We start from the raw sequence: 23,827 nt of genomic DNA on the forward strand, positions 1-23,827 counted from the left end.
AAGTATTAGTGAAACTCTGCTCGAACCCTAGTAGCTATGGCACAGCAGCAGGATATTGTTCAAAATGCATGTTAATGCAATGCCAACAATGTTTAAAGTAAATTTATCTATAAAAAAAGCCAAATTATAACCATAATTATTAAAATCAGTTAATGGGATCCAGAGATATATATTATGAAAGTATTAAGGTAAAAAACACCTAGAAAAAGTAAAACGCCATTAAAAATAGCCATTCACAGTAGACCGGGAACTGGATGTGTTTTCAGGCCAACCCTGATGGGGCGGAGGTTGGATGCACAAAGCGGGTTGTCCCAGTCAAAGTATTTACCTTCTACCTTTTGGAAGTCTGAATCATTCGACTGGAAAGTCCAAAAATGAAGCCAGAAAGAACTCTTTAGTGTTGATATGTCATTTCTGAGATTCCACTGAAGCGGTTGGTTTTGATGGAAAAAGCTCTGAGCAGGACAACGCTAGATTTCAAAGCCACTGAGGTTGCTTTCCAAAGTGAGATTGGTTTGCTGCCTGACTCCAGGCCAAGGTTATTCCTTCTGACTTAGTCACTTTTTAGGTTGTCTAAATCCTTCTGTGGGCAAGACTGGAAGCTGTAATCAAGCCAAGCTCCATGAGTCTAGGTAACATACTTGTAGGCCCCACTGAGGCAGTTTTTTAAAAATTATTTATTTTAACGAAACACATTAATGAAGTATGCATGATGACCTTAGTTCAGTTAACAGATGTACTTCTATACTTTATAATACTTAGTATCAATTACAATTGTTTGCAACAATACAATCAATCTGCATAGTGATTGGGTGCACTTGTGTCCAATATTACTTTCTCCTATTTGTACAGTCCTGTTATGTTTCTTTTGGTGTTGCAATAGTTGAAGAACTGTTGTCATTTCTGATGGATTCGTTGTCCCCCTTCTTGCACTTGCTATCTCGTTGTGCACCAGTCTGTTCTGCCCTTATTGCGTCGCTTCCTGCTCTCCTTCCACTTCTCCTGTCTCCTTCACCACTAGTAAGTCTGAGATGGGCCCCATTGTCTTTTTTGGGTGACAATGGGGGGATAATACTTTACTGTATACATCTGATTACACATTGCCAAATATGTCTGCGTGCCATTCATTTACAGTGGGGTTGGGACCCCTCGCCCAATGCATTGCCACACAACGCTTAGCCAGCAATAGCCCAATCGCTACCAGTATTCAAATGGTGGTGTCTACCCCCCACCATACCCCAAGAATGCAAGCATTGGATTAAATTCCAGGGCAGAACTGGTAATTGATTCTAACTCATAAATTACCACCCCCAGAATATAGCAATCTCGGGACAATACCACACCACATATATGAAATCTGCTGTGGTTGCATGGCATCTAGAACATTCCTTTGTGTCTTGCAGGCCATATCTAAATAGTCACTCTGAAGTGTAATATAGTCTACTAAATCATTTAAAGTAAATAACTCTATATTGATCATTTAATGATACAGTTTGAGTCACAGAGCAGCAATATTTGGGGGAGTATAGTAGGGAGCTAGCCTGGTATTCTAATAGTTGTCTTCAGGAGTGTATCGTGAAATTAAGCAAATCGGGGACTCCATGGCACCTTGTTGGATTATGGTACAGTGTTCTAGGGAGAGTGTGTGGAATTGCAGCATCTCCTTCAATGTGTAAATGTGGCAACGAGTCATGTGGGGCATGGAGCCAGTAAAAATGCCGGGACTCCCTGTGCGGCTCTATAATATAACTCTAAATCGGAAGCATTGAGGCCCCCATGTCATACAGTAAAACTAGGCTCTTCCACTACACCCTTGGTTGTTTTCCTGCCCCAGCTGAAGTAGTAAGGATCGCAATGTGTGAAAAAATGATTGTGACAGAAACATTGGGATGTTTTGAAATAAAAATAAGAATCTGGGCAGCACTACCATTTTCATAATTGCTTTGCGCCCTATTGTGGATAGTGGAAGTTTGAGCTATCATTCAATGTCCTCCCCAGTTTGTGGATCGCTTTACCATAGTTTTCTCTTAGGACCTGGGCTGGGTTCGTATTTATTTGTATCCCTAGTTATCTAACCGAGTCTGTTGTCCATCGTAGTGGGAACTCCAGTGCTATCTGTATCATAGTTGGGGTAAGAGGAAAGATAATAGATTTGTCCCAGTTGATCTCGAGACCTGAAAGACCTCCAAAGCACACCACTTATCTCAATACTGGGGAGAGGTTCCGCTCGGGTCGAGAAAGTACAATAATGAATTGTCAGCATATGCTGAAGTTATAAGTCTGTAAACAGGGAAATGTAGGCCTCTGCGTCCATGATATTTCCTCAAAGCTAATGAAAAGGGTTCAGCCACAATAGCATGCAACAATGGTTATAGGGGGCATCCCCGCCTAGGGCGTCTGGTAATCTTGATAGGGGTCATAGCTATGTTTCCCACTCGTATTCTGGCAGTTGGTCTATTATATAGAGCCTCTATTAATCTGAGGTATATTCCTCTCACTCTTATTCTGCAAAGAACTGCTTTCAGAAAGGTCCATTCTACAGAAGACTTTCTCTGCATCCAAAAACACAGCGGCGGCTCTCACCTCTGGGTCTAGATATAGTGCTGAATAGTGCACAAAGGTTATACATTGAGCTACGGCGTGGGACAAACCCTGCCGGTTCTGGTCGCACTACCCCTGGTAGTGGGGGAGCAAGTCTGTTAGCTAACATTTTCACAAATATTTTAGTGTCTACATTCAATAAGGACAAAGGCCTGTACAAGGATCAGTTCTCAGGGCTTTTACCTGGTTTTAGGAGTGTAATTATGAATGCTTCACGCATTGAAGGAGGCAATCTGCCAGTCTCTACCATCTCTTCATAAAATGAGACTAGATGAGGGATAAGGAGTTTCTGAAAAGCCTCATAGAAGCCCACTGTGAGGCCATCCGTTCCCGGGATTTTTCCAGCCCGCATACCAGCAAGTGCTGCCCTTATTTCTGAGGGGATTAGTGGTGCCATCGGATGTTCTCTGTGTTCTGTCGCAAGCCATGTCATCGCTATGTGCTCTAAGTAGTCTGTTGTAGTTGCTTCGTCAGGAGTGACGCATGTGTGGTATGTGTAATAGTGCTGAAATCTGTCTGCAATTTGTTCCGTGTCCAAATCAGTTTCTCCTCTTTGTCGAGAATGCCTAAGATTGCAGTATATTCCCTATTTGGACGGAGAAGTGTCGCTACAGCAGTTCCCGGGAGCTCTCCTTCCCCATACGTTCTGGCAATGGAGTATTTGCTTAAATTTTTGACCTCATCATTTGCAGTGTCATAATATTCTGCCAGTTAGGTCTTAATTTTCCCCGATACTCTGATATCTCCTAGTTGCCTGTGTTACAAGTCCAATGCTGCTATCTCTCCTTCCAGCCACCCTAGTCTGTTCCTCAGGGATTTTATGACCCCGGCATGTTTAGAAAGTGTGACACCCCTCATGTATACTTTGAAAGGTTACACAGTCATTAATCACCCCAAACTTGGGGTGATTAATAATTGTGTAACTTAATTTGACCTTCAACTCGAGCACCTGCTTTACTTTATCTATTAGTGCTTCCTGTTGAAGCTGACTTTGTAGCTATTTTAGAATGGTGCTGGCAGCTTGCCAGCACCATTCTAAGTGGGGCTGAGGGCAGAAGGGCACAAAGTGGGACAGAGGGAAGACTCTCAAGGGGGTTGGGGAAGATGGCGGCCGGGTAGGACGCCCGGTCGGAGAGCTCCTTGACTCCACTTGAGGTTCACGAGAAACTGCGCTAAACTACACCACTACTGGCAAGAAATGACTTGCAGTAAGACTGGTAAGAGTGTAGAACTATTAGAGGTCATGGGGAATAATTTAATATCGGTATATACTTCGCGGAGTGCAGAGTGTGGAACGAAAGCATAAAAAAAAAACGGCATAAGGAGATGACTGTTTACCTGGTCCCCGACGGACTCCCGCCACGGAGGGAGTTTGAAATCCCCCATACGCAGAGCTTGAAGCACGGCACGACTGGTTACACGGGAGTCTGGGCGGCGGCGAGGAGAGCTAGATCGACCTGCAGGAAGGCTTCCGGGAGGCTCGGCTTTCAGTTCCGTGGCATAAGCGGCAGAGACAAGCCGGAACTGGATTCGTTTGCACGCGAGGAACACAAAAAAGGTAGTGCAAGCTGGAAAGCCCCAGTTCCAAAGTTTAGCAGTACTTTTAGCATAAGGAAGCATATCGTTGATCCCCTTACCACCTACTTCACAGGCAAAGAGGAAAATTACATATTATTACAACACATGAGCGAGACACTGGGAAAGGGAGAGGAGGAGGGTGAAGAAGGTGAGGAAGGGGAGGCTGGAGAAAGAAGAGAAGCAGTACAAAATAAAGATTCAGCTACAGGACACAAGAACTTGGGGGTTCCGACCACAGGAAATAAAAGGGGCACAGAAGGAAAAAGGGGACCTCTGAACGTAGTATCCTGCTACAGCCTTAGGAATAGAAGTTTTCTCAAACAGGAACAGTATCCAAAGAATATTACTCCAAGGGAAGTTAATAAAAGAAAACCTAAAAAGACCAAAAGGACGCCTCAAGAAACTGCCAAAAAAAGTACTGATAGTGGGAAACAAATTGCTGAAAATAAAACCGACTCAGCCTTGAAAAGTAAACTCAAGATTACTCCTTCTTTGAGAACTTTTTTTAAACTTCAAAAACAACAGCAGTCACACACGGTAAGAAACAAGGCGAATCAACTTGATCCCTTATCAGAAAGTTCTGAGCTGGTACTAACACATCCACAAAATAACCAACTCCCCACAATAGGTACTGCATTTACATTTCTAACCGAGTGCCCTAAAGAACTTCACAAGACGCCAAAAACCAACAGAACAGTGCCAAAGAATACGGAGGATAAAAGCCATACGCAGCTTACAGAGGAATCAGTAATTTTCCCTGTACCTCAAGAAATGGCCGAGGCAGTCACAGCAAAAAGCACTCAGGACAAAAATAATGAAGAATTGGAGAGGAACGAGGAAACCGTACAAAAGACACAAGAGGCTGAAAAAGCAACTCCTAAAAATCAGACGAACGAGTTTCTGGAGAAAATATGGACTGAGATGAGAGACAAATTTACCATATCAGAGGCCAAACAAGACAAAATCCAAGAAGTATGCGAGAAGTTGGACGGTAAACTAAACGCATTAGGAGTGGGAGTGACAGCTGTGGAAGGAGAAGTGAGTGTTTTGAACAAAAGGGTGGAAAGCAATCGGAAAGAACTAAGCACATTAAAACAGGAGGGGAAACATCTGAGCGAGAAGCTGGAATCGCTTGAAAATCAAGCCAGGAAAAACAACATACGAATCCTAAATGTGCCAGAGAATGAAGAAGGAACTGACATCAAGAAGTTTATTGTAAAACTCTTGGTGGAACATTTTCCCTGGATTGATGCAGAGCAATTAAAGGAAGACATACAAAGAGTTCATAGAGATCCATTCGGAAAAAATAAAGAAAGGAAAACACCTAGGAAAATACTCATTAACTTTAAAACCTACACATTAAAAGAGAAAATTCTTGGTGAGGCCCTGAAAAAAGGTAACTTCAGTAAAGGCTCATGGTCCTTCAGGATCAGGTCTGACATGTCAAAAGCATCACAAGATAGGCAATGGGAGTTGGGGAAACTCATGCCAGAACTACAATCATTGGGTGTTACAGTACAAATGAAGTTTCCACCCTCGTTAAGAATCATGTGGCGCAACAAAATGAGAAATATTAGAGATGCTGAAGAGTGAAAAGTCTTCTCGAGCTAATGCAAGATAATATCCGGATGGAAGACCCCACAAGTTCAAAAGGATTTCAAGATGAAATTTAAAAAAAAAAAACGCATACAAGAAAACATAGAATAAGTCGGTGTAGGACGCGATAAGTAAAAAAAAAAAAACAATACACACAGTCAAGTCAAGAGTCAAGGAGCTACAAAAGGGTTAAGATGAAAACCCAAAGAAAAGAAGAAGGAGGCTTCCCCAGGGAGGTTAAGGACAGAGCACAAAACAAAAAAAACTAAAGCTCAGAAAACAAAAAATGGGTGGGGTGCAAAATAGGGAGAAAAACTAAAAAAATAATCCTCAAATATTGGAAAAAATGGAAGGAACGAAAAGCCAAAGCCCCAATCAAAACATTTAGTATTTGTTACCAAAATGCACTAACAATAAACATGATAGATGGGAGAAATTAGTAAAAAAATCAAAATACTCTGTTGGAACGTAAATGGCATGAGGACAAAAAGTAGGAGGAATAAAATTCTAGAATACCTCAAGACAGCTGAAAGTGAGATCATTATCGCATCTCTTAAAGGAAGAATTGGATCAGGCAATGAAAAACTTAAGATGGGTCGATACGTACGTCTGTACAAATCAAGGGAGCAACATCAAAGGAGTAGCCATTATCATCAAAAAATCGTTAAAAAGCAACTATGGAATCCTCAGAAGTCGATAGTAAGGGTAGGTGGGCACTAGCTAAAATAAAAATGGGAAACACCTCATATACAATAGCAGGCTACTACGGTCCTAATCTTGATGACCCCGAGCCCCTCCAAAATCTATACACACACTTGTTATTGGCCACTACACCGTCAATCCTGGGAGGAGACTTTAACCTCATATTAGACCCTAGAGTAGATAGGTCCCCCCCAGGAAGGCAACCCAATTTACCGAAAATGAGGGAGTGGATTGGAATATATAGAACGGACTTAGATCTGATAGATATATGGAAGGAAAAGGGAGACAAAAGTCAGCCTTACACACTACATAACAAAAAACTGGGGCATAGGTCAAGAATAGACTACTTCTTGATAGATAGAAGCTTACTGGAAAGTGTAACAAACTTAATCCACATACCAGCCCACCTATCAGACCATTCCGCTGTACAGCTAACTGTTCAAATAAACGCAGCTCAAACGCAAAAGAGATTTACAGTCGAAAGGGCTATGCTATTAGACCAGCAAATAGTACAGGAACTTAAAACAGAAATAGAAAACTTTTTTGATAACAATAAACTAGGTACAACAAAACAAGTTACCTGGGATGCATATAAGGCCGTAATAGGAGGCAAGCTACTTAGCTTAGGAGCATATAAATCTAAGAAAATTAAGCAAGAGATAACAGATCTGGAAAAAAGTATAAACACCCTAGATCCACAAATATTAGCGGAAAGAGCCCTAGATAAGAAAGAATACCTACAAAAGGACAGACAAAAACAGAAAGACTCCTTAAGTGATATACTCGAGGATAGAGTACGAACAAAATGGGAAGCAAGCAAGCTGGCAAACCACGAGTATGGAGAAGGCTGCGGAAAATGGCTTGCATGGAAGTTAAAGACCGACATGACAAGAAATAAAGTAAAGGGCCTAAAACAACATGATTGACCAAGTTTGATCACAGAGGAAGGGACAATTAGAAGAGAGTTTGAGACTTTTTTCTCTGAACTATACACTGAAGACATCAGCCCATCTGAGGAACAGATAGAGGATTATTTAGGAGACGTATCATTCTTAGCCATAACTGAATAAGAGAAAGATGAGTTAAATAAAGAAATCACAACCACTGAGGTAAAGAACGTAATAAGAACTCTGAAGAAAGGTAAAGCCGCAGGTCCAGACGCATTGCCAAATGAGCTTTACATGACTTTAATGGAAAATCTAGCCCCATATATAACGGAGTTGGTAAATCTGTCTTTCAAACAACATGACAAGCTGCCTGATTCTTGGAACAACGCGGTAATAACTATCATCTTAAAACCAGGAAAAGACCCTACAAAATGTGAATCTTACCGCCCGATACCTCTGCTCAACGCAGACTATAAAATATTCACAAAGATAATGGCAGCTAGACTAGGAAGAATCATGCCCCAGCTCATACACCCAGACCAGAAAGGCTTTACAAAAGGAAGACAATTACACAAACTTACACACGAACTTCTAAGCGCTATAGATATTGCCACACTAAAGAAGATCTCTCTAACAATATTGACTGTTGATGCCGCTAAGGCATTTGACAGAGTAAACTGGGCTTTTCTGAATAAAATAATGATCAAAAATAATCTAGGTAACTCCTTTTCACATGCCGTAGGGGAAATTTATAAAAGTCCAAGATCCAAAATTTTAGTCAATAGCAATCTTACAAATGATATCAGAATACAAAGAGGCACCAGACAAGGATGTCCTCTTTCTCCCTTGCTTTTTAATTTGTATATCGAGCCTTTAGCAAACAAACTTAGAAACAACAAGGAAATAACCCCCTTTAAATATCAGGGATGGGAAAAAAAGACTGCACTTTATGCAGATGACCTGATGCTATTCACAGACAATTATACCAGCTCTAAACTAGCCATAGAAAAAATCTTAAACATCTTTGGAAAGGTCTCAGGATATTTAGTTAACTATACAAAAACAGAAATCATGACATGGAACACACACTTCAACAGCCCAAACGTCAGGCAAGAGATAAAATATCTGGGTATTTTAGTAAGTCAGGCAGACAAAATTCCACAGAACAATCTAAACAGAGTGGCACGTGAGGTAAGGAAATTACTCAAAGTATGGTCCAGCCTACCCTTAAGTTTTATAGGGAGGTCTAACATCATAAAAATGACTGTACTACCTAAATATACATACCTCTTTAACAACATTCCACTAGAATGTAAAAAAGACGCACTAAAAAAATTGCAGGGGGAAATCACTAGCTTCATATGGGCCACTAAAGGAATAAGAATATCAAGGAAAAAACTCAGGAGAAAAAAAGAGAATGGAGGGATAGCAAGCCCAGACTTGGCGGAATATCACAGGGCATTTCACTTCAAAAATATGCGAACACTTTTAAAAATTCACCAAGATTACCCAGAACATTTACAGGCAATGACAGAAGCTGAATACCATTTTCTCTTCAAGTTTGGACATCAAAAGTACTTCAAAAAAATCAAACTAAAGATCCTAAAGGAGGCAGCTAAATTATGGCTCCAAATTAGAAAAATCCTAAATATTCCATATTATAGCGCAAAGGCACCGATATGGGATTCACCAGGAACCCCGGATTGCTTAAAAGACGCTATGGCCAACCCTCTGAAACAAGCTGACATCAAATACTGGGGCCAACTTTTAAATGGATCAATACTAATCTCCTGGGAAGAACTACAAACGATCTCCAACGGGACAGTCTCAAAATTCAAATTCTATCAACTAAATAGCTGGGCAAAAACAATTCCGGTATACGACAAAGACAGTAAAAATCTTGAAAAAGAAATGATAAAAGTTTTACCCATAAATAAGGAAATTGCAAAGTGGTACTGGACCTTTATAATGGCAGAAGATGAAAATATTCAGACTGAAGATCAAATTTGGGGGAGTGAACTGTCTACGATAGATCTAGGCAGAATATGGGAAGAGTCTCTAAAGAAATGTTGGTCAACACTAAAATCAGCTGCCTTGAAAAGAAATCATCTCTAACACTACATAGGGCATATTGGACACCGAAAAGACTATCAAAATTAAAAAATGCAGGAGTAAAAAAGTGCTCTAAATGTGGAGAAGAGAGAGCAGACGATGTCCACATGTTCTGGAACTGCCCATCCCTGAAAAAGTGTTGGGAAGAAGTTGGTAAGACTCTAAGCTCGATTTTCCAAAGACAACTAAATGTAAGTACTAGTCTTATTCTCTTTGGGATTGGTAACTCGGGAGAAGGGCATGAACTAACAGTAAGTGAAGCAAATCTACTCTTCGTATTAATAGTGATAGCAAGGAGGGAGATTTGTATTAAGTGGATTGGGCCATCACCTCCAACACATGGAGAGTGGATGAATTCAGCCATTAAGATAAACAGACTAGATAGAAGAGGGAAAGCCAGCAAGAGATATAAATACTGAGAAATCATGGAAAATCACCTGACCTCCAATGTAAGGACAGAACATACGGTCCCATGATTAATGCGAAAACATTTCTGGTTGATGAGTATAATACTCATAGTAGCCAAGGTGGCTAGCTCCCCTCCCTCCGACAGCAGAAATGTTAATATGTAAATGGCTTAAAAGGGCTCCTCTGATACAACGAAATGAGGGAAACTCCCCAACCAAGAAAGACCAAGGGGCAGTGACGGTATACAAATACAGAGGTAAAGACCTGAATTTCCATACACATAGAATTTTTCGCAATATGAGGACAAAAAAAAGTGGGACAGAGGGCAGAAGGGGACAAAAAACAAGTGGGGCAGAGGGGAGAAGGGCACAGAAACGAGTGGGGCAGAGGGCAGAAGGGGACAAAAACGAGTGGGGCAGAGGACAGAAGAGCAAAAAAACGAGTGGGGTAGAGGGCAAAAGGGCACAAACACGAGTGGGGCAGAGGGCAGAAAGGCACAAAAACGAGTGGTACAGAGGGCAGAAGGGCATAAAAAACGAGAGGGTGGCAGTGATGAACCAGAGGGCGCATCACGGTCTCGCCCCAAAAAAAACCCTGCGAACACGCAAAGCGCCCCACGAACATGCCAAAACGCCCCGCGAACACACAAAGCACCCCGCGAACACGCAAAAATAAAAAAGTCAGCAAATTCGCACAAATTCGTGTATTTTGCGGATCGCGAATTCGCAAATCCGCAAATTCGCGAATCACAAATTTGCAAAATTCGCCCATGCTTAATTCTAATAGATTCAGAATACAGGAGCAGAGTTAAACTCGGGACTCTATCCCACGTGTATTCCCAAAACCCATTCACAAGTTCTTCCCCTTCAAATTGACAATAGAGATATTATCTGTAACAGTTTTTAGGTTCGCAGGAGATGACTCCCAGCCTGCGTAGTCTATGTTGTGCTCTGGGCATTGGAGAGGTTCACCACAAGTCAATCAGAACAGTCTTGGCTATGCACTCAGTCCCAGGCGCTTAATCCTGGGTCTCTCTCTCCATATCTACATACTGTGACACCTCCACTGGGCCAACCAAAAGTACAACATGCAAATCCCTGGTAGCATTTAGACCTTCATTGTGAATGGATTGATTATCCCTTTACTACCCGGTAGGATAGTCTCCTCTATTGCTCTACCACGTCCAGAGCTTCTTCGTCTTCTCCGAGATTTCCACGTGGCGAGCTGCATCTGTTTCTTGTTCCTCCTCTTTGCTTAACAAAATGGAACACCTGCTTTAGGTCAGTTAAGTAGTGTGCTTTGCCCTCTGCCATGATGCGCAGTTTAGCTGAGTACAGCACGTTATATTCTAGCAGGAGTTTGCAAAGCTTCCTTCTAACTGGGACAAGTAGTCGCTGCGCTTCTTGTTCCTGTTATGTAAAATCAGGATACAGGGATAATTCCATACCACCATTTGGCAGGGACCGTAGCTCTCGCGCCTTGCGGTATGCTGCATCTCTATCACAGCAATTGAGAAAACGTGCTGAAATGGGACGAGGGGACACTCCTGGAGCCAGTCTGGGTGCCAGAGAGCGATTTGCTCGCTGTACGGCAAAGATCTCCGAGAATGTGATTCAGCCTAAAATGGTGATCAGGAGACTTTAAACGAAGAGTTCCGAGTTCTCTATGTGGGCCAAATCCGCGACCCCCACAATATGCAGGTTATTCCTCTGAGAGCGTGCTTCTAAATCTTTGGTTTTTGCTCTTAAGATCTGAAGCATTTTGGCCACCTTTTTATGTTTGGCTGATTCTGCTGATCCTCTCCGGCGTCTGATACCCTTCCCTCCACTGTGTCACGACTCTCTGTATGCTTGTCAAGCCTTTCAGTTATTCTGTCCATTCTGAAGGTCAATGCATCTATTTTGCTGTCGATTTTTGTTAGGCTGTGCTGCATTGCTGGGAGAATCTGTTTCAGTTCAGTATCTACTGGTTGGTCTGTAGCTTGCGAAACTGCTCTGCATTGTTTAGTTCAGAGTCTTTTGACCTAGGGGTTTTAAGCTCCTCAAATTGGAGTTTGGGCTTAGTGTTATCCGCCTTCATCATGGTGACTTTTGGGGGTGCGAGTTGCGTGTTGTGTTCCAGGTGAACAGTTCCCGCTGCATACAGTAGCGACAGCATCAAAACACCTTTTTGAGCCTCCTCAATAAACTAGTGCAGCCCTATAGGACCTTTCCAAATGTCGCTGTGGAGGTGATGTCTTACCAGCACTAGGTGTGTGACCCCAAGATGTCCTCCAGCCGCTAGGCTCAGTTCAACCTTCACTATTCCCTCGCTGTCAAGGGGGGAGGAGGCGTCTTATACACCTTCCACTCTAACATGTATGGTCGGCACCCTATAGTCTTGCGGTACACTAGGGATGGGAGCAGGCAACTTTCCCCGGTGTCTGTCGGGCATTGTGGTCTCCGATACATGCAACAAGGTGAGAACTGGGTGGGTCTTTTCTCTCTGTGCTTCTCAGGCTGCCTTCTCCCAAAACTGTGCAGATCTTATCTGTATTTAGTTGCATCCGTACTCACAGAGGCGAACCATAAAGCATACCTTTATTAAACGCGCCTCTGAAAATCTATAAATGAAAAGTTTCCCTCACGAGCGCAGCAGTCTGTGTACACTGCACCCGGGACCTCTTAGTTCTGCTGCTCTCTGTGGCGCCGAGTCTCCCCCAGCCCCAAGCCGCCTGCCTGGTTTCTTGCTACGCCGCCTCCTCATCTCGGCGCACGGCTTATAGGAGTCGGTGACACCTGCGACCAGTGCCTCGCATTCGTGTTCTCTCTCTGTATGCTCAGTGGTTTCCCAGTCTATGCTGGATCACGGATTTTGGCAGGGGGTCCTCTGTTGTCAAGCCTCCTGGGCCATGGGCTCATAGCTCAGTGAGATTCTGCTCCGCACTCTTCCCTATGCTCTGCAGGCCCAACTCTGGTGCCGCATTTTGTTGCGGCCGCGCCTTTAGGCGGGCTGCATCGGACCTTTGCAGTGGTTATCGCCGAATGGTCTCAGGGCTTCTTTTGGGTAGCCGGTGTTTTATTTTTTCAACGTGCTTCAGGCTGTGGGCGGCAGGATTACTTTAAATTAGCGGCCAGGCTGCCGGAGCTCTGCCCTGTTGCAGCCATCTTGGAGTCAGGCAAGCTCTGCCCCTCCCGCTGAGCCAGTTTTCAGTTCTGAGTGGGCCAAGCCTAGTTTTCTTGCCTGTCTACAGTGTGACCTCCTTGGGCAAGACACAGCACCTTGTCCGTTTGCTCTTGGGAGAGAAAATTGACATAGGACCCGAATTATAGTTTGGTGGATGGGATACTCCATTATAAAGTTGACAGATACCCCTTCCACTGTATTACAAGTTCCATGGGAAATACTGCACTTGCAATATGGCAGATGGGCTATCCGTCACATTGGTGATGGAATATCTCATCTGCCAAAATTCTAAATCAGGCCCTAAGTCCCACATTTCTCCAACTGCTGAGAAAATTCTTTCTGGTAACTCTTGCAGCCCTAAGCTCATCAGGGCAGGCTTCTACACACCAGGCTTTTATCCCGATAGGGCTCATTCAGGGTCCATTAATCAGTGGGCAGCAGGATCATCTTGGAGTAAGGTATTGTTTTGCTTTTTTGAACCCCTGGTGCGGGCAAACAGGAGGAAAGCCACTAGGGTTGTGAAGAGCAGTTCCAGTCACTGGTTCCCAACATGAAGCAGGAGTCTTTGAGGTTTTTTTCTTCCAGCAGAGCCTTCTTCTTCAAATATAGTCTTCCCAGATCCAGTAGTATTTAGGGGATGTGGTGAGAGCTGCACAGTATCAGTCATTGAGGAATTTTCCATACCCAATTGTGTCTACTTTCTCACTCTACACCCACCGAATTTCATAGCACTTACCATTCGCTTTACTTTACAAATTCCCAGCTGCCTTAATTCCAAGATGGCACATCACTTCTTCCACCAGAAGGGTTTTTGTTTCTTCCTAAATACCTCACCTGTTTAGATGAGTTAACCTCTCCTCTGTCAGGATCAAAATGGTCTGTCCTGGGATTGGAGCCTGAAAACCTAAGAGGGCTTGGGAATGAATCTGAGCAGATATCTTTTCTTTATTTGGGGTGTTCGAGTTGAAATACAGAATGTGAAGCCTATCCTTTTTCCTGCAAACAGCTCCTGTCCCCCCTCCCAGATGACTGATCCATTTTACGTGTCCGTGGCTAGTTGATAACACAGACTTCAGTCAGACCCCTGCCTCCTTGGTGGAGATCTCACTTCCTTCTGTGCATTTACTGGTGCGGCAGTGGCCTAGTCGACAGAAAACTTTGCTGAGTGGGCACAATATTGTTTTGGCCCTGTTAGATAATTTATTTAGAATAACAAAAGGCCCTGACACAGTGGATGTTTTCTCCTAATTAGTAAGGGCTAATGTGTAGTTTCTCTCTGGACCTCCATCTTTTCTTGACATTTTTTAACAGGAAATATGTGCGCTGGAAGGCCCGCCCATTGGGGGGTAGGACTTTTGATGAACATACAATGAAGACTCTGGAAGATGGGTCACTGGTCAAAGTACTTCGACAGTGTAGTCGTTTGAGACTGCACCACCGGACAACTATTGCTTCGCCAACATTTAATTGAGTTGGGTGAATTGTGAGTTTGGTAGGGTGTGAGTTGCGTTGGTATACAGCAGGGCTCTAGCATGCTATTCGGTAAATATGAGTCAGAGTTACTTTCATAAGGGCTTTATATTCCTCTTTGCAGATGGAACCTCAAGGGCCAGAACTCGAAGAAAGACCTCCTCTTCTGCTTGCCTTGTTCCAGTCTGACTATAGGGGACAGCAAGCAATCTGGAGCGCTACATGGTTGCATAGAAAAACAAGGACACTAGCAAGCCAGAGAGTTATAAACTCACCAACCAGCCATCCAATCAGACGTGATCCAAATGGAAGGTGCATAGCCAGGGCTAAGACCCTGGGGCAGGGCAAGGATAAAGTACCCACTGGACAGTGACCACTCCCTGTGGGAAGGGAAAAAGGAACTGGCTTAGGGCAGAAGGAAATGGGACATTTGGGCAACGAGGGGCAGGTGAGAGGATCATGATGTACTTGTGTGCATTGCTGTAAACATATTGTCTGCTGGTACCTGTGTCTGTAGTGACTCTCGGGTGAGGATATTACGCGCTAGTTGGAATGGATCAAAATATTTGATGATGTCATAAAACACCTTGCAGAAACAGATGATGGCAAATAATCAAATATCTAAAGAATGCTGTGTGGGATAGTGTAGCTGATGGATTTTGAAAAGTTCTCAAAACAGGAAATAGTCTCTCACAAGAAAGAGAAAGACACGCTTGCTAAGAAATCTGACTTTTCCTCAAATGTTGACCACTAGAGGTGCATATTCCATATGGCATCACAAATGTCTGGAAAAACTACTCAAACAATGCAAGTTCAGTGAATTAAATGATGCAGAAGCATGAGACTTAGCATCATAGATGGATGCCTGTCGCAATCAGTTCTGAAATGCTTGCTAAAAAGAAAACACGCTTTGGACTAGATGTTAGCGACTGCTAGAGCTGAAGAAAAGACAGAAACAAATGGATGCCCAAGAAGCCAGTCAGATATCGTAATGGCCATGATAAGTCAAAAGCTTTCAAGAAGAGAAAACACGAACAGCGCATCAGAACATCAGAAAGAATGTAAGCTCAAAGGGCATGATTTACAACTTGACGGATAGGATACTCCATCACAAATGTGACGGATATTCCGTCTGCCATATTACAAGTGCATTATATACTATAGCACTTGCAATACTGCGGACGGAATAATTTGTGACGGACCATTCCGTCCACCAAGATCTAAATCTGGCCCAAAGTCGGCTGCTACTGTGGGTTAACATACTCACACGAAGAAAAATGCCCAGCCATGGGCCGAGTGCAAAAGCTGTGGGAAGGAGAACCATTTCAAATCAGACCAAAAGAAACTACGAAAAGGATGGAGGGAAGGGATGAGCCAGAGGAACGCATATGAAGCGCCATAAGAGGGTTTCGACCTCCACAACTAGCCATCAGAATCACCCTCTGCCAGATCTGCAGCTTTTGGAGCAACCACCCACAGAATTAAAGAAAAGTTATTTTGATGCTAACAGACACAGCAGCAATGGAATGAGCTTCCACTGGAACACTCTGGACAGGATATACTCAATTAAATTCATACTAGACAGTGGAGCCTCTGGGAATGTCATGTGGTTCAATTAATTCAAGAAACTGAAAGTGAAACCAAAGCACAAATCTACACATGGGTGCATGTGGATTTCGTACTCTGCAGAGACAAGTTTGCAGTTTGCACACAGCATGAATGGAGAAGAGTCACCATGGATATCCACATATTGGGAGGTAAGGTACCTGTGTTTCAAGAATGGGACTGCATTAGAGCTAGTGAGGTGAAACCAGAGCGCTTTTAGTGAAAAGCTATCTCTCCTCAGCAACCCAGCCGAAATTAAGAGACGTGGGGGCATCTGGGTGAAGGTGGAGGACCATCCAGCGCGTCTCTTCCTCGTCAGTGAGGTATCGATAAAAGTGTTGTGTATGGAAGAGGCCCAAAAACTGAAACCGTAGTCAGTTCTTGAGAAATATGACATACTCCATGACACTTGAGTGACATCAAGCCCTCTGAAATGCATGGGATCTTTCAAAGCAGAGCTAAAATACAAATCATCATCAGTAGAGACAAAGATTCCTGGCCCGGAAAGAGGAATGCCAGCAGCATACCTTCTAAGTTTTTACACAGCGGAAAAAATGGGACTCAACAATTCAACAGGAATTTCCAAAACCACTCAGTGTGTTAGGCAAAATGAAGGACACACGACTTCAAAACACATTGATGAGGACAATAAGGCCATTAGAAACTAATGTGGTAACCCAAAATGCCTCAAAGGACCTATGTGTCTTGAAAAGCATTTGTTTCTCTCGTGTGTAACAATTATGTGAAGACCTTTTTAGTGACTTTGGGCCATATGTATCATCCTGACCATTTGCGATGTATAAATAGCGATTTTTAAGGAATCGCTATTTAGAAATCGCAAAATGGTATGTATGTTGGAAATCGCTTCTTTTTAGAGATTCCTTAACATTCCTAAATTGCGATTAGCAAATTGCTTATCGCAAATTTCCCATTCATTTCTATGGGCCAGGAGGCCCATAGGAATGAAGGGGAAATTTGCAATTAGCAATTTGCTAATCGCAATTTAGGAATATTTTCAAGGGTGCAGGGGTGTCACAAGAACACCCTGCTGCACCCCTGAAATTGACATGTGTTGGCATATGGCGCCCATACATGCCCTAAGGGCATGCATGAGCGTCATATGGCACCTTTGGATTTTAAATAAATTGTTTTTTTAAAAGAATTCGCAACTTACCACCAACTAGAAGTTGGTGGTAATTTGCGAATCCTTATGGGCATTTTTGCATTAATTTTCCGTTGATGCATTGCATTTAAGGAATCGCACAATTTGCAATTCCTTAAGTGCAATCGCAAAATAAGGAATAGCAAATTTTGCGATTCCTTATTTTGCTGCCAAAATGTGTCATACATACCATTTAGCAAATTAGCATTCGCAAAGGCCGAAATTCTGCGAATTTTGGCCTTTGCGAATGCTAATTTGCTCGATACATATGGCCCTTAGCTAATTAATTTTAAGAGTCACACCCTCTTTGGTTTTTCCAAGGAGGGATGTCAGGACCTTCGAGTCCATGTTTTGTAGTCAGCCAAGCCGTTTGTGAGGAGCATAGGAGGAGAGTGGGCTGCGAGCTGCGTGCGGTTGTGAGCGCTGAGCTGAACGCTGAGAAAACAACACCGCTGGAGAGCTGCGGAGCGGCGGAGCTGTAACCGGGACCGGTTGGATTGGTCCCCCGCTTGGCTCCCTGCCAGGCCCCCCCTCCTGAGGCACAGAACATCAAGTCAGGAGAGTCGGAGAGTCGGAGGACCGGTGGTACACGGAGCACAGAGCTGGCGTGTGAATCCTGGCTGGAGGTGAGACAGAGGCAGTGAATTTGAGCCTAATCCAGAGCCCCAAGCCCTGAGCCCCGAGCCCTGAGCTCTGAGAGAGCGGGTATCGCACTGGTGTCTTGTACACAGCCCCGGCTCGTGACACACGGCACGCGGAACACTGCACACAGCCTACGGCACCTGGTGTACCCGGAGGCCGGTGGCCCAGTTACCTGCATGTGGAGCCGCCAGAGGAGTAAGCGGCGGAGGAGCAAGCGGCGCGAGTAAGGGGGGTTGAGAGGTCCGCAGCCCCGCCTTCCTCCACATCGCTGTATCTCGAGACACGAGCTCAGCCAAGCTGCAATCGGTGAGCGTACTCCGGTCCGGGTCTTGCATCTCGGCGTGAGAGAGTGCGAGAGTGCGAGCAGAAGCAGTGGCGGCGGCGGCGAGAAGCAGCGACTTGTACTGTGCAGTCGATGCGATAGAAGGATACCGGGGGGACGGGAGACAAATTAAGAACCCCCCGGGAGAGTTCTGCCCGGACCCTTAAGCTGCAAGGTGAGATCTGCCTGGAGAGCGTCGCATTCCACGAGCCATTCCTCAGCCAGCTCAGCCAGCTCCAAGCCGCCATAGGAGGGATAAGGATTGCCGGGTTAACGGGCGGGAGCAGGAGCAGGAAAGGAGCAACACAAGAGTGGTTCTGTGCGACCGAGCAGGGGAGGAGCACAGAGGATCACAGGAGCAGCAGCGAGTAAGCGAGCGGACCTGGCCAGCCGCGAGCCAGCCGTGATACCGCGATCCCGTGCGCCCCCACCTTGCCCTCACTTTGACGTCCCCAGAAGGCAAGTGGTAGGCAGCAGGTGCGGCCTGACATCCATTGCATGCAGAACCAGAGCCCCCGGAATCGGGACCCGGAGACAGTGCAGACAGTACAGAGGTGTCGTTGGAGGGGAGAGAGGCTTGCTCCGCCTAGCCCCCCCACTTAAGTTGTGGGCGTTGTGTCCAGTCAAATCTGGTGAGATAATCAAATTTTGAGAACAATAAGGACCAGAAATTCGAACCTAATATAACTACAGGAGAAGCCCTGCCCCCACAGATCAGCCAGGAGACAGAAGGCAAAGCTATTCTATCTTCCAGGAATAGGGGGCTCTTACCTAGGGCCAGGGTTCAGAGACGGGGAACAAACAGGAGCAGCCGGAGCAACCAGAGCAACACCGACGTCACCGGAATTTCCAGCGGAATTTCCAGCTCCAATACTGGCAGCCCCACCAGGGAAAACCCACAGCCCACCTAAGTCAACAGTCACAAGCCTTGCCTGAGCGCAAAATAAACATCCACCGGGCCAGCAGGAAACAGAGATATAAGAGATTTTTTGAGCCCCAAAGTACCCATGCCAGCTGAACCCTGCCCGACTTCGATCAACTCATTCACTGATAAGGCAATGGAGGACGGGCAGACCCCAAGCCCCACAGCTCCTCGGGTATTCGGCATTCCTCTTTCACCAAAAATAATCACTCTCTACGGCAGAACATCTCTTAAACCTGTGACACCAAATGTGTTTCCACCCAGGCCTTTCCACACAAGCCCCCCAGTTCCGATCCATCAATGCCCGGAGGTCCCTCAGTTGAGTCTCACTCCAAATGGAGCGACCATGCCCGACGTGCCTAATAGCATCTATGTTGACAATGAAGGAAGAACACCAACATCACCTGGCATTCCACAAACCCAGCCCCGAACCTGTCAATACCGAGCGCTCTGGAATACGACAAAATGGCCCAGTCTCCAACTTCTGCGAGCAGATGTGCGGACAACGGGGAGAAGTCGCTGATCAACGAGGCCCTCATTTCAATGACAGGCGCAGCAATAATGCACGCAGACAAGCTTGACGCCCAAATCAACATTTTACAAATTGTCACGAGTCTGATCTCCGGGATAGACTCTAAATTGGACCACCTGAACTCTCAGATCCGCAGAGCACAGGACAGTACACACTTAAAGCCAGAGTCATGTGGCTGCAGCCCAATTCTGCACAGTCTAGAAAAATTACCAAACATCATGACCACATTAATCGAGGATCTTAAGAACGAAGCAAGTAAGAATCAGAATTTACCTGTACAGGATATTGCTCAGGCATTTCCAAAAACACAAGCCATAACAAAACCTCAAATTTGTAGCATAGAAATTCCTGAAGGGGAGAAGACCGCGGGCCCGGTGCCCTCAGCGACGATCAACGGGAGCGGAACAAATGCTATCTTGTCTCAGGCCAACAATCAAGACTCTCATCATACCTTCAAACTGGCTAGCCCAGAACTCCAAAATCTATCCAGGAAAAACAAGAAAAAACTAAGAAAACTCAACAAGAAGAGCAAAAATAAATCACATGCCACCAGTTCAATTCGGCAATGGCTACTGCCCGACAACCAGATGCCCGGTCACACCGAGACTCAGAAAGTGGCCCACTCGGCAGTCATAACTAAAACGACAGGAAAATTTGAGTCATCCGCGGATGCCTTACATACAACTAATTCAGCAATAGACCCGAGCATGCTGGCCCACCCCGCAGCTCCCCAGCTAGCTCTGGCATTGAAAATACAAAACCAAGTGCCCGATCCGCAAGGACAATGCGATGGGGAAGTAAATCAAGTCCCTTCAAGTGACCACGAGTTTCGCCCAACAAGTTACCAGCCCTCCGCTCACATAAAGACCACAATGATCAGAGTGACCCAAGCGTCACCAGTCTCCAACAAATTATTAGCGACCAACGCAATGTCGGAAACTTCTCAGCGGGCACCCCAAGGCACTCTTGGCCTTAAACCCGAGCAGGCCGGGAATTGGTCACTCAACACCAGACCACTTAGCCCACCCCTCGTGGCGGCACCCCAGCAGACAACAGGGCCAATAAACCAGGCAAACATCCATTCGTCCAGCGCGGCACAGCCACCACTCATTGGCATACAGGCCAAGAACTGAAAGGACGTGGACTCTGCGAACAACCTAACTCAAATAACACCCCAGGACCAGAAAATAATGTTGTACCCTGAATACGTCTCACTGGGTAAGTGGGACATTCTCAACCGCGGCAATCTCTTAACACTCTGCGCAAACATCCTAGGGCTGGAAGGGACAAAAACCACAGACATCGAGACTATCTCCTTCCTACCGCCGGACCCGGAGGAGAAAAATTAAACTACAGAGCTAACTTTCACCAGCTCAAACATGGTAGAGGCACTGAAGAGACAACATACGCTACTGGAAAGCTGGGGCATAAAAATAAAGCCTCAGCCCGTACAAAAATACCCCTTAATCTTAAAAACGTATTACCTGCTCTTTAGCTCGGAAAACCAGGAACAGCCTTTTGGGGGGGAACACACGCCTCAATGCTCTCCCTGATCACGCCCACATGCGGCGTCCATTCTCCAGGGGTCCAAAGGCAGCACGAGCACAGGCTTAACCAACGGAACCCCAATTAAGATAACAACAAATCGGAGTCAAGGCAAACGCTCGTGCGTAACAAGGGGGTGCGCGAGTAAAGACTGATCCTGGCTGCCGTTAGCATTAAACATGAGCTCCTAACACGCACTGCCTTGGAGAAATAGGTCGCTCCTCTCAACGCACGACTAATGGGCAAGTGAAATACACAAACCAAACCCTGACCACAGAGCTTGAAAATTATGTCCTGGAATGTCGCAGGACTCAAAACGCTGTTACAAAATCATGCCGCAGTGACATTCCTGGAGGAGGCAGATATTATCTGCATACAAGAATCGTCGGTGACTAATCCACTCTCACTGAGAGGATATGCAGAATTCGGCAAACCTGCAACAAAGACCAACATATTCGGAAGACCATCCAGGGGGACATGTGTCTATATCAAGCACTCGCTGAATCTAGAATTCATGGAAATAAATAACCTACCCAACATGCTCCATGCGGGCATCCTGAAAGGCCCGCACTCGACTATTGGAACTTTTTCTAGCTTAGTGATCAACATTTACCATAACCCGCATGGGTCCACAGCCAACTTGCCCACATTAATAAAGCATTTAGAGGCCCTATTATTACAATTCCCATCATTGGATTGCATCATTCTCGGTGACCTCAATATCCACAACATAGGGGTCACACTTACACAAAGTCACCAGTCTGGGGCCACCAATGCACTGAACGCCTTATTAAAATCTTACAAACTGGCGACAGCGCACTCAGTCCATCTAAAGAACAGCCCAGGGGCCTATGTTGCCCCCACGTACAACAATCAAATGACGATCGACTATATCATCCTAAGTGACAAACTGCAACCCTTGATGTCGGATTACTCAGTTCACCTTCGCAGCGATAGCGACCATGCCGCCTTAACAATTACACTGAACCTAACAGCAAAAACACGCCATAGGCTACAATATATTGGGGTCGCAAACGGCGAAGAACTGATAAAGCTACCCAGAAGAATTAAATGGGGGCAGGCAGCAACCATCACGTTCAATAACTGGACAAATTCGTGGGCAGGCTAGCCACCGAGTGACCATAACAAGGGCGCAATAGCAACATGGGATGGAATAACCGGGGTGTTAGCAGCGATACTGCGAGGGGACACAGCAAGGGTAACCAGTTGGCACCCACCATCCACATTCGGATTTAACCGGATAATTAAAGAAAGTGCCAACCATCTGAATATAAAACGAAAAGCATTCCGGAAAAATGGCACAGCTTCTATTTCTATTTAAATTTCTATTTAAAAATATTTATACAGCGCACGTACACCAGCGGTTTCATGGCGCTAGACTGACAGAGAGCTAAACATGAGGGGAGAAGCTGGGGGAGTTAGTTAAGAAATTTTGCAAAAAGATGTGCCTTGAGCTGTTTCCGGAACAATAGGTACGAGGTGGAGGCTCTGAGCTCCAAAGGCAGTGAGTTCCAGAAGATCGGGGCGAGGGTCGCGAACTTAGAGCCTCCCCATTTCTTCCTCCGGAACCGTGGGACCGTAAGAAGTGATAGGGTAGAGGACCGCAGTTCCCTGGCGGGAACATAGGGAATAATTTCAGATGAAATGAAAGCCGGGGCCGTGCCCAGTCGAGCTTGAAAAGTGATAGAGGCAAGCTTGAACTGGACACGGGCACAGACCGGGAGCCAGTGTAGGGATTTCAGAAGGGGAGTGACATGATGGGATTTAGGGAGTTTAAACACCAGGCGCGCCGCCTGGTTTTGGATCTGCTGCAACCGCTTCAGACAAAAAACTGATACAAGAGGCCACAAAAGGCCATTCGAAGAAGGTGTGGGCCGCAAAATGCGAACATTGCGACGCACAATGGCTCAAAATCTTTGACATGCTGAGCCCCGGGAAATCGCAAGAGTTCTGGAGCTATTTAAGCAATCTCGGACGAGGTACAAATCATAGAGAAAACTCCCTCGAGGCCTCTACCTGGGTTGCCCACGTAAAAGCCCTATACAACGAAGACCAAGCCGCCCCTCAAAGAACGCACCCACAGTAAGAGAAGAGCCAGATTCTATTATCCATAAGAATGCCCCTCCTGGAAAATTGCTAGTGTCTAAAATCTTTAAAAAAATCAGGCAAAACGGCGCACCGGGCTCAACGGCCTCCCAGGTCTATTGTTTAAAGCGAACATAGAATTCTGGTCCGAAAACCTGACCCACCTATATGCCAAATGCTGGGTCTTGGGCGATGTGCCAGACTCCTGGAGAGGCTCGCTCCTACACCCAATCCACAAGAAAGGGCCTAAATCAGACCCGTCCAACTACCGAATGATTGCCCTCCTGGACATCGAGGGCAAAGCCTATGCCAGTGCCATCTTGTCAGATCTTGCAGATTGGGCAAGCGAAGAAGGTCTTTTGGCCCTCTGTCAAACCGGATTTGGACCCAGGTCTTCAACCGTGGATAACATCACTGCACTTTCTTACCTGGCCCACCAAGCACGGTTGCGCAAAAGCCTCCCTTTTTTCGC

General features: G+C 45.3%; 1 protein-coding gene across 1 annotated transcript in view; it reads left to right on the top strand.

Annotated features, from left to right (window-relative positions):
* LOC147727266 (uncharacterized) overlaps positions 1 to 23,827 on the top strand; it is a 734,797-nt gene that overhangs the window by 191,980 nt on the left and 518,990 nt on the right. The gene's annotated exons all lie outside the window — the stretch shown is intronic.

Source organism: Lissotriton vulgaris, chromosome 3_1, assembly GCF_964263255.1.
Source record: "Lissotriton vulgaris chromosome 3_1, aLisVul1.2, whole genome shotgun sequence".
Lineage (NCBI taxonomy): Eukaryota > Metazoa > Chordata > Amphibia > Caudata > Salamandridae > Lissotriton > Lissotriton vulgaris.